This window comes from Hypomesus transpacificus, chromosome 17 (assembly GCF_021917145.1).
Source record: "Hypomesus transpacificus isolate Combined female chromosome 17, fHypTra1, whole genome shotgun sequence".
Lineage (NCBI taxonomy): Eukaryota > Metazoa > Chordata > Actinopteri > Osmeriformes > Osmeridae > Hypomesus > Hypomesus transpacificus.
The window spans coordinates 7,420,476-7,431,248 of NC_061076.1; the positions used below are offsets into that span (position 1 = coordinate 7,420,476).

A 10,773-nucleotide genomic window follows, 5' to 3' on the forward strand; every position below is an offset into this window, starting at 1 on the left:
TCAGTGCCTCACTCTAATGGAAGTTTCATTTAGATTGATTTTATTGTGCTTACCTTTTCATTTATCAACGTCACTGTGATTTTTGCATTACCTTGGAAATATTATAATACTGTCTATTAACCTTAAGTAGCTCAGAGTTGAGGGGAAATACATGCTCAATCTTGTTATTTTCATATAGGAAGTACCTACTTATTTTCTTAGATAAAACAAAAAGACAAGTGGATACTATAACATCTGTACAGTACTTGTATCCGCAGTGTTAAATGTTGGCTTTTATACTCCTTATGTCAAAAGGCAAATCTGAAGATAAAAGGATATATCCACAATTTGCAGAGGATCTTATGTATTTTCTGCTTTTATCATTCATACAGACACACTTTATTGCTTTCTGAGAATACAGATATTTTTCTAAACTATATCTCAGGATGTGTCACAGGCCTCAGCCTCTGATTTGTAAACAATTCCAACCAATATACCCTACAATGGTCTTTTCATCTTAGAGAGGACACCAAATGTATTATTTCTATGAAATGAGAAAGCCATGTATTGAAGTCATTTCAAAGGGGTATGACAGCTTTGAAACTTATGAAGCTCCCAAACAAGCTTGTGGTGCACCTAGGGCGCACAGTCAGATTTAGTACTCCTGACACGTCGTACTGGAGCACAACAGGGCAGTTGAGTCTGAATGCTTAATTTGCGGCCAATGGGATGCTTCGTCCTCAGATATAAACAAGTGCAGCAGGCCCCATTGCATGCACACTCACGTGGGGTAGTCATGGCCCGAATTGTTAAGCAGCTTGTGGAGCTCCCTTGTTAACCCCTAAAGTCGGTATACAAGCATGCATTCAAGAATGACTCCGGACCTTGGGAAATCAAGTTGTGCTCGGGAATTGAAATCGCTCTTCCAAGGATCTGGACAATGGTATGCATGTAGGTTTTCATTATCTTTGTGTCCGAGTGCCTGTTTGTATGTTGTGCTCCATGTATTCATCAGACATAGTCAGAGTATACACAAATACAGATTTATTGTGGACAGCTCCACTGGTGTGAGTCACCAACGGATCTATCACCCCACTGGATTAATTGAACTGCAGGTGAGTTGCAGCAGGATTGCATCACAGTATGTCTCTATGAAGACATGTAACAACGATATGTTAATGTCAGTTCATAAATATAATCGTCTGCTCACTCGCATATAAAAAATGTATCTACATTTACTGTCAGGTCAAAAATTAATGGCGAACGGTAGCATAGTTGGGACACAGACTTTGATAAACAATCACTTTATGAGTTGCTGGGTCTAACAACATTAGTTTAAGTCTCAGGATGGTAATGTTGCACTGTGATACTAATTTAGCCATGTGATGGTAGATGGACTTGGCAGGAGCAGAAGATGGAGCCGTCCATGGTGATGAAATCAGAGCTTTTTCACACACACGCCTTTCCACTGGCAACCTTGAAGCAATAACAAAGTAAGACTGCACATCTAGTTGAAATGACTAAAGAAGTATTTCCTGGACGCATTTTAGGGTTAGGGCTCAAATGTTACAGTTCATCCATCGAAAACCCTACTTGCACTTCCATCTGGTAGTACTTGTATTAAGTCCATGTAATGCTGGGCACAGTGGTGTATGAATTTAATGGTTTAGATTGATGTATTTTTTTCTAACATTGATATTAAAGATGTTTAAGATGCTTGCACTTCTCTCCAGCAGTCTCCTGACATTTCCCCCTGTCTGACAGGCATGTAAAATATCTGTTTACATTTTAGGTTGACACCGGTGTGCTGACATCTTCATTTCCCAAGTGACTACATGAAATAACCTTCGAGGAAAAATATATGTTTGAATCCATACATTTTATTCTTTACAATCAAGCAAGGTCTGAGGGATGACTTATTCTATACCCCCAATGTATTACACTAACTACAATATTTAGAATTACTAACCCACGAATTAAAGTAATGATTAAAATTATTTTGGTGTTCAATAGATGACACTTAAAAAATATAGTTATTGAGGTCCAACTTCACTATTAGTCCAGTGGATGTTCTGAAAGATACTTTGTCCTATAACAATGTCAGATTTTGCGAGCTTTAGTCTCTGTGTATTACACTTAACACTAGCATGTTGCTACACCTTCTAGATGTCTCAAGAGGAAGACAACAGTGGTTCATGGAGAGGAAAGGCTGAGGTTGTGACTATTTATGACATCTTTCTTGGTGCATTATCTTCACAGTAAATCTCCTTGGGGTAGATGGAGTGTGTAGAGCAAGCACTTCCACCCGCTAACTCCTAACATGTAACCAGACATTGCTTTTAGGGCCCGGCTGTTAACAGGGTTGACAATACTCTTTTATAGCCTTCAGATTGAATATTCCCTGAGTTCGCCTCAGTGCAGGCCATGTCATTACAACTGATAGCTCCAGTATCCACTGGGATAGGCTGCAAGGCTTTCTGTTTTGTGTTTTTCCTTTCAGTTTATGGCTTTCACTTTGCTTTTGTGTCTAAGAAATTTGACTTTAGAAGACATACCATTGGATCCTAAAGTATAGTTTACATTGATTATTGCAGTTTATGGATTTGCAAATGTTTTAAGATATAGCTATAGTAAGATTGCACTGTGAGTATGCTTGAAATGTAGAATATGTTTCATAATGAATGGAAATAAATGCTGGATCTAAACAAATAAATAACAAATATTTTTGTGTCTGTTATCCTCCATTGTAATTAACAAGATGTTTCAATTCTGTACAACATAACTATACTGTGTACATCTGCACCAGCAATAATTTCCAGACACAGGTCATACAATATTTTGTAAACAAGGTAAGCTGGAGAAAATATTTGGCGGACTGTTACAAGTTATTCCATATTGAAGGAGAGCATTGAATTATTTAAGCTGTCTCATTATTTACTGTGCCTCAGGAAGGCTCAAGGAAGAATCTTGATTCCACACTGCAGCATGTGTTCCTTTCAATAATATCAGGACGCTTTCCTCACATGGATTCTGCTCAATGTGGTTATATTTTGAAGAACATGCAAGCGACCATTGTCATTTGTAACTCTATGATACTTTGTATGGCTGGAGGTAAGGAATTTGGATATGTGATTACCGTAGACGTAGATTTACATTCAATTTACATGGTTTGATCATAACTGAGCTGATTGTGGATTGTGGAGTGACCCTCAAGACGCTCTGGCTGGCCTTTCCCCCACAGGCAAAACAAGCTTCATTTTACTCAAAAATCTGCTTAACTCATAGTGTCCACAGAGTACCTTGTTTTGAATTATTTCCAATTAACTCTTGTTAATGTCATTAAGTCAAGTTAGTACAAAGCCTTTGCACACAATGACTGTGTAATTGAAGTCCATTAGGTCCAGGGCCTGACATTAAAATGTTTGCTCACCAGCCACTGTGGCTAGCGGTTTTCCAATGTTAAATTTTTTACATTTACATTTTAGTCATTTAGCAGACGCTCTTATCCAGAGCAACTTACAGTAAGTACAGGGACATTCCCCCCGAGGCAAGAAGGGTGAAGTGCCTTGCCCAAGGACACAACGTCATTTTGCCACGGCCGGGAATCGATCTGGCAACCTTCAGATTACTAGTCCGATTCCCTAACCGCAAAGCCATCTGACTCCCATGTTACCATTTCCCTTGTTACTAGCCACTCAGCAATTTCACTAGCCACAATTTTGATTTTGGGAAATTAAGTTTTATTTGATTAAAGTTGGCTACGGTTTGCTACAATTTTCTTGAAGAACTAGATTTACAATCCTTTCAAATGTAAATGACCATTTTAAACACCCAAAACCAAGACAACATCAAATGTATGTGTCACCAAATCTTCAGCTCTTATAAGTGTGTAAAGCTTCTTTTGTATGAAAATATGCAAACGATTAAGACAAAGACTAAAAGAGTAGCTCATTGCATATAACGGGGTATAAAGATGTATTGAAAATATATGAACTGAACAGAATTTTTTTTTCCAGTTAAATATTTATAAACAACACAATTATTTTGTTTGAGAGGTTGTGGACTTCAGGAAGTACACAGCCCCACTCACCCCCATCACCCTGAATGACTCCCCAGTCAACACTGTGGAGTCCTTCCGCTTCCTGGGCACTATCCTCTCCCAGAACCTCAAGTGGGAACTGAACATCGGCTCCCTCATCAAGAAAGAACAACAGAGGATGTACTTTCTTCGGCAGCTGAAGAAATTCAACCTGCCAAAGACAATGATGGTGCACTTCTACTCAGACATCATTGAGTCCATCCTCACCTCTTCTATCACCGTTTGGTACGCTGCTGCCACTGCCAAGGACAAGAGCAGGCTGCAGCGTATCATCCGCACTGCTGAGAAGGTGATTGGCTGCAATCTGCCTTCCCTCGAGGACCTGCACACCTCGAGGACCCTGAGGCGAGCGAGGAAGATTGTGGCCGACTCCTCCCACCCTGGACACTCCCTGTTTCAGTCACTCCCCTCCGGCAGAAGGCTGCGGTCCATCAGGACCAATACCTCACGCCACAAAAACAGTCCTCAAGTTTGATCAAAAGCCCCACGAGACGAGCTTTCGCGTGTTTTCGTGCGTCTATGTTGCTTAGCAACGAACGTACAGTGGCCAAGACTGTTTAACACAGGGGGAAACGATACGTGCTGGTTGAAATGCGTGCGTCTCACGGTCAATGCGTGAGGCTTGAAAACCCTGCAATGAGTTTATTATTTTGTTTTGAGAAGACTACAATAAAAAATATTATAGTGAGAGATAGAATTCCACCTGCCAAAGGTGGCTAGTAAGAGTGTCTGCTTTCCCCGCAACAGACGATTTCTACCCGCATTTGGCGGGTGGGCGAGTGCCAATGTCATGCCCTGATTAGGTCACAGTTACAGGGTTTGGCCTGTGAAATATAAACAAGTTGACTATAAACTCTGCACTACTGCAAGATTAATGGCCAAATGTATGTGCTTTATGTGAATAGCATTGCATAAAAAAGGTATGTACACTATTTGTAAAGATATACTGTTGTAGAAATGTTGGTCATATGCATAGATGTATGTGTATGAAATCTATAAGCTTCTATGTTCATTGGTAAGAGACAGAAGCAAAGATAATTAAGTTGAGTTCAAAGGAATGTGAGGTGCTGATGGCTCTGTGGGAAGCTTGATCACAGAGTTTGCTACATTGATTGATTGACCTTATAGAATGCCATTTTATCTAAAGTTTAAATAAGGCAGTGCATGTGTGATAGTTCTCTATCACTCTTGCAAACGATTTGTGACTAGCGCACCCTTCGTAATGACTGATCACAAAGTGCTTTGTTTAATCATATGTAATTGTATATTCTAAATAAATTGTATTGAAACCGCCATCTTCGACTATTCAAATCTACACAGTCCAGTTAGAATTGTATTTTACAATACTGTACATGGGATGTGTTAATATTCATAAGACCAGTGCCTACTTTATTGATTCTGAAAAAAGTTATACATCCCTGGTGCTGGTTTACATGGATCTGGCCATGAGGGGAACTCTCACGTGCCATTAGATCAGGCAAGGAGAGACCCAAATCTAAAAACTTTGAGACTGTAACTTAGGTGAACATTACCTTCTGTTGTATGTTTTGTCCATCCTGCTTTGCCATGTAAATATAAGTTACAAGGAATTACAGGTAGTATATGTTATTGAGGATGATCTCATACTTGAAAATGTGGAGACTATAATTGTACCTGATACCAAGTGCTCTCCTGTGTACTCTAAAGGAGTATGCAGTGGAAAGCTTTTTAATGGCATACTTTACAAGAATCATTACATGCGTTAATGGGTTAGTTAGACGACCAAATTAAAAAGATAAGATGATTAAAGCTATCTGACTTCATTTAAGGTTGTTACATTTCTGTTATTACAATAGTGTATAAATCATCATTGTTTTACTGTTTTTTGAGAACAAATTAGTTCATTTGAACCTGATCATTATAAACTATTTCTGTCCGGACATGAACCATCCCTTAAATTCCAAGTAGCCTACAACTTTGATATGTAGTTACCCTATCAACCCAAAAATAATGTGAGAGAGCAGGGATGAACTGTGAACTAAGTTTTATTGTTTACAGGTGGGTACGTCTGGGCTTTGACAAGCGGTGAAGCCTTAACAAACACAACAGAGATCCAACAAGGCTGTGTTTGTGTAAACTCATTGATGTTCAGCTGACCGCCTGGGATAATACAGCCCTGAATTATTGACCACATATTTCAGGAAACCACTTCATATAAAATAATCCTCTGCAGTATTTTGTAGACATCTATAAATAATAAACAGTATTGATTTGATGTACGCCATAGTCAATGAACAGTCAAGAAAGAGAAGGGAGTGAGGCAGAATACTATATAACGTAAATCTTCCTGTCAGATTACAATATATAGAATGTTTTGAAAGGTTTGTGTGCAGGGTGATGGGATAACAAAGCAGGCCCAAAACAAGGCAAGGCTCAAGAGAACTGCAGCATGTGGGTTGTGTGTGCCTTTGCCTGGGCAGACAGAAGATAAAAGTGCAGACGTGATCTGCACTTGGACGAGACAAGGCTGAGCGTGCATCGTTCCACAACTCTGATTTGCATTTGTGCCCCAGAAACAAATGTCACACTTAGCATCGCTAATGTGTTTATGGTTATCCATGATGTTCCTTTTTACTAGGTCCTTGGTGATTTATTTATATGGCTGAAGGACTGGACACTGTCAAACAAGCACAGGAAAACAACTGCTGTGTGCGATGCCATAAACCTATAAGTGAACCCAATAATGTAATCCCTGCAAACTAAGTTCACAAATAAAGCTGATCTGCATTGCAAATTCCTTTAATACAGTTTAGCTAGGCTAGAGACTAGTGACGGGCATCGTATTTTACACCTAGTTATTCATTACTATCCTTTTACCATTATAACTAGGGCTATGTGTAGGCCTATAGGCTGTTGTCATCTAACTTAACCACCCCATATTCACACTGACAGCAACCTTTATGGAGTGGAAATTGAGTAATGTGAATTATCACAAGGCTCAACACCAATTTACAATCATTTGAATTATCCTACACTGATTGCAATGACATAAGAACATGGGGCCTCATTCTCGAACGCAGTTAAGAAGAATTTAAGAAGGAATTTCTTCTGAATTGGATTTTGGAAAATATTTGGCATTCATGAAAGTTTTCTCATCTGGTATTGGTTCTGAACTTCAGAAGACTTTCTGAACTCGAAATAGCAGTCGTAAATCGTCCAGAGTTGTCTCAAATGCGATTCCTTAAAAAACCACAAGGATCAGAGGAATCGCATTTACAGTAAGAAAGCTCTCCGTGTCTGAAGTGTAAATGAAGTTATGAGAAATCGTTGATGATTGCGTTCAACTATACAGACTATGGCAAGCCGTTTTATCATTTAACCAATGAATTGTTGATATCCAGAATTGCATTTTGGATATCAAGAATTCGTATTTTGGATATCAAGATTTCGAATTTTGGATATCAACAATTCAAATTCTTGATATCAACAATTCATTGGTTAAATGATAAAACGGCTAGTCATACTTGGTAAAAAAAGCTGAGAATTGTATTTTTTATCTCAATAATTCGAATTTTGGATATCAAAAATTCATTGGTTACAGTTTTTTACAATCGCTATGACACTTTTTTCAATACCTTTAACAAGTTTCCTAAACTCTTGACACAGTTAGCACAACATCCGCCTGTGTTGGCTATATTACTGTAACACATTTCTTGTTGCTTTGACACAAAATGCATAGAGTAAACACACATTTTTAATGCTTGAACTTCTTTTACACACCAGCTCATCCAAGACCAAAACAATCGATTTTTACGGACCAATTTACCAATGCTTTAACACTGTATGTCAGAACAGATATCACTATGTTCAAAACGTAATTTATTGGCTAAAGTCAAAGTGAACAGCTGTTCATATTATGAATTGAAACACAAATGTATCCCCTGTATTTTATTCCATTGCCACTGAGAAAAAGATGGTTGAAGTTATGCCAATACTATAAATTACAGTTGATTCCCAACTAGGAAACACTATGGTGTTGAGGTTCTTTCAATCGCATGACTATATGGTATATACTGCAAAGTGGAGCTCTTTGTGCTGATCTTGTGTGAAAAAAAACTTTATAGAGCAACACGAAGAAAGTAAGAATACAGTAATACCTGCACGAAGGATAGGAAGACAAGTACCAGGACAAGGGAGAGGAGTGGGACAAGGGCAAGGGAGAGGAGTTAAAATGTGTGGTGGCGCTCAGAGAAGTGCCAGAGCTAGGGTAATACTGTAATTGGCAGCTAAATTGCATATTTTTTGCAGTAATGTACTGTTGCAAATGAAGCCTTTACTGCAGCAATTATGTTTCTGTCTTCTTTTTTTCAATACAGTAACCGTACATTCTATAAAGTTACTCTGACATCGGTCATTAATTTTTTGTTCTGAATTTCTGCAGCAACAGAAACAAAATGCATGCATTTACTAAACCCAACAAAACAAAAATGTAGAGGCTTCAAAAGAAACTGCATTGCAAACACAATCTATAATCCATATACTGTGAGACCTAAAACATACCTGCATAAATGAATGCAGTTTCTGTCATTCCATCTGATGTTAGTGTTTTGACATTGTGCTATGATTGACTAAATATTACTGTGAAAAGAGAACGTGTGTTAGTGTTTGGTACACATGGTGTCATGTTTAGTGTATTTTTGTGTTATGACAATTAGTGTTTGAGTTTAGTTTACAATGTGTGATTTTGAGCATGAAATTAACATTTTTGCCAATTGTGTGTGGTAGGTGTGTTGGTGCGTTAAGAGTTTAGAAAACATGTTAAAGGTATTGAAAAAACTGTCATAGCGATTGTAAAAAACTGTAAATGATGAAACGGCTTACCATAACAGACAACCTCGGATTTATATAATTATAATAGTTAACCTTGCTTAGTGTGCACACTCTTAGATCCGGTGGAGAACAATTCCACTGTTCATCGTACTTGTATGATGTTGCACTGATGCACCAATGCACCGATGCATCGTTTGCTTTTTGCTTGGACATAACTTGCGTTCCTGTTGCTTTCCTAATTCTGTCGCTTCTGACTGCACACGTCACTGCTGTTGCGTGCCCTTATAAGGAGCTTTCGGGGCGTGTATGTATGCAAATTCAGGGGCACGAAGACGCGCTTTCAACTAAAGAAAACTCTTCCCGGGGAGCACAGCTCAGAAAACTTCTGCTGCGTAGGAACACATTTTCAGGCGTTCATGAATTTGGCGGATGTCTTTTTCTTACGTTGTTGTACCGAAGCCTGTGAGAAACATTTCAGAAGAAACTCCTTCTGAAATTCTTCTTAACTGCGTCCGCGAATGAGGCCAAATGTCATTACCAAAAAAACAAGAACAAACTCTCAACAACCAGTCAAATGCTGGAAAGTCAGGTCTGCTAGCTTTTCTTGAAATGTCCTTCTCGAAAAAAGGCTTTGCAAATTAATTTGCCACCAAATCAATGTATTCTCCTCCCTCAGCCATTGAGCGTTAAAAAACAACACATGACTACCAAGCTACACATAAACGTCACGATAATAAATTAATCTTGGAGGCTAACACTACGTGCTAGTTTGACTTCAGTTAGCTAACTGGCCCCCCAATCATGCAACGTAAAAATGTGAATGTACTCCGTATGCAACTAGGCCAGTTAGAAGGCTCAGTTAAATAAAATCACAAGTCCCTTCTGTCACCACGTTGCTTCAACAGCTGAGGGGATTCACTCAAAATTATGAAGGCCTCAGGGCAGTGTGCGAAATACCCGTCAATATTCGGGGGGATCCCCATCTCGCAATTGTTCGAGATGGGTATGGCTGTTTATCAAGCCGAAGAACGCTGAGAACGCAAGTACATTCTTTTGAAGAACGTTCTGGCAAGCCTCCTTGCGAGAATGGTCTTGCAAGGACGCAAGGACAGAGAATGAATTGAGATGGTTAGGGTTTCCCTGGACTCGCAGCATTATGATAACACTGACTAACTACAAAAACTAGATAACAAAGCAAAAAAATTGTCTGTCTACCTGTAATTTTACGTTTTCTGTAGCCCTTGCTAACTTACAGTACTCGTTAACTAGTGTCTGCACTGCACTGACTAGCTAGGTTATCGACAAGTCGGAGCAAATTTACAAATTAGCCGTTTCATCAATAAAATAAGAACATTTTCAACTGCCTATTTCTCGTCACATTTTAATTTAGATGCTGATTTACACGTTACGTTTAGCTGAAATATGAAAAGTAAAAAATTACAGTTTTGAGGTTTGTCCGCCTCGCTTGACATCTTGCAATGACCTCTGAGAAATCAGAAGCATTCTCTCTGGTCAAGTCACCATCCGATGCATCCTCGATAAAAGGGGCGGATCAGGAACATTACCGGGTATTTTTGGCGTTCTTACTAGTCACTAGAATGGTCATGGTTTTTAAAAAAATATGATATTTCTAATCTGTCTCCTGTTCTACATTGCCCACAGATTTGTGGATATTCCACCTGCTCAAAGTTTTTCTCCATCTTGTTATTAAAGTGGTTACAAATTAAGTTGTCTGATGAGGTATGGTGAATGGAGAAGTTTTTGTAAAAAATGGCTGCCTGAAACTAGCCTGGTCCTAACCAGACCCTCATACATTTCATTTGTACAGAGGGTCTGGGATCGCTCCATTGACAAACGTTAACTTCCTTGAAGGCTGCCAATTGGAT

General features: G+C 38.9%; 1 long non-coding RNA gene across 2 annotated transcripts; it reads left to right on the plus strand.

Moving 5' to 3' along the window:
• Nucleotides 1-752: 752 nt before the first annotated feature.
• On the plus strand, nucleotides 753-2,692 carry LOC124479852. 2 transcript variants are annotated; one of them, XR_006957482.1, is made up of 4 exons: nucleotides 753-922; nucleotides 1,037-1,094; nucleotides 1,372-1,472; nucleotides 1,772-2,692. It is a non-coding gene; the product is annotated as an uncharacterized LOC124479852 (long non-coding RNA). The 2 variants fall into 2 exon arrangements; XR_006957481.1 differs by lacking the exon at nucleotides 1,037-1,094.
• The last annotated feature ends 8,081 nt before the right edge of the window (nucleotides 2,693-10,773 follow it).